The following is a 534-nucleotide window of genomic DNA, read 5'->3' on the forward strand; positions in this document are numbered from 1 at the left end:
CAATTTATTTTTGTGGATTATTATTTTTAACCTATAAAGGATTTTTAAAAAATAAACGGAGTGAGGGCTCAATCCAAGCGATATAATTATTCACAGTGGCCATTCTTAATTGGAGGGAAAGTGCTGACGTTCTGATTAAAATGAGTGCTGTTTCTCTCACTTGACCCACTTAGGAGCCAAAAGAAGGATATAGTCCGTAAATATATAAATTAACTTGTATGAGCGATGGTGGTATATTGGTGAGCATAGCTGCCTTCCAAGCAGTTGACCCGGGTTCGATTCCCGGCCATCGCAACCGAGGTACTTTTAATACCCCTCGCAGGTCAGAACTGACATGTGGAACGTTGCAGCAGGATTTTAAGAGAAAAATGTCCATTGCAACTGACAAAATACTTTGATCTCGGTGATCAAAAAAGAGAGAAGATTTCAGGTCACAAACAGTGCTATGGATACTGCAGGGGAAGGTCATGTATTAGAGATTGACAGATACAGAACAAAACAAACACTCGCACGACAGAAACTGGCAGATACAGA

General features: G+C 40.1%; 1 non-coding gene across 1 annotated transcript; it reads left to right on the forward strand.

Moving 5' to 3' along the window:
* The first annotated feature begins 222 nt into the window (after positions 1-222).
* Positions 223-294, forward strand: trnag-ucc (transfer RNA glycine (anticodon UCC)). The gene has a single exon. It is a non-coding gene; the product is annotated as a tRNA-Gly (tRNA).
* Positions 295-534: the final 240 nt, after the last annotated feature.

Source organism: Somniosus microcephalus, unplaced genomic scaffold (assembly GCF_052327205.1).
Source record: "Somniosus microcephalus isolate GS21.2 unplaced genomic scaffold, FLI_Smic_1.0 scaffold46, whole genome shotgun sequence".
In the NCBI taxonomy this organism is placed as follows: Eukaryota; Metazoa; Chordata; class Chondrichthyes; order Squaliformes; family Somniosidae; genus Somniosus; species Somniosus microcephalus.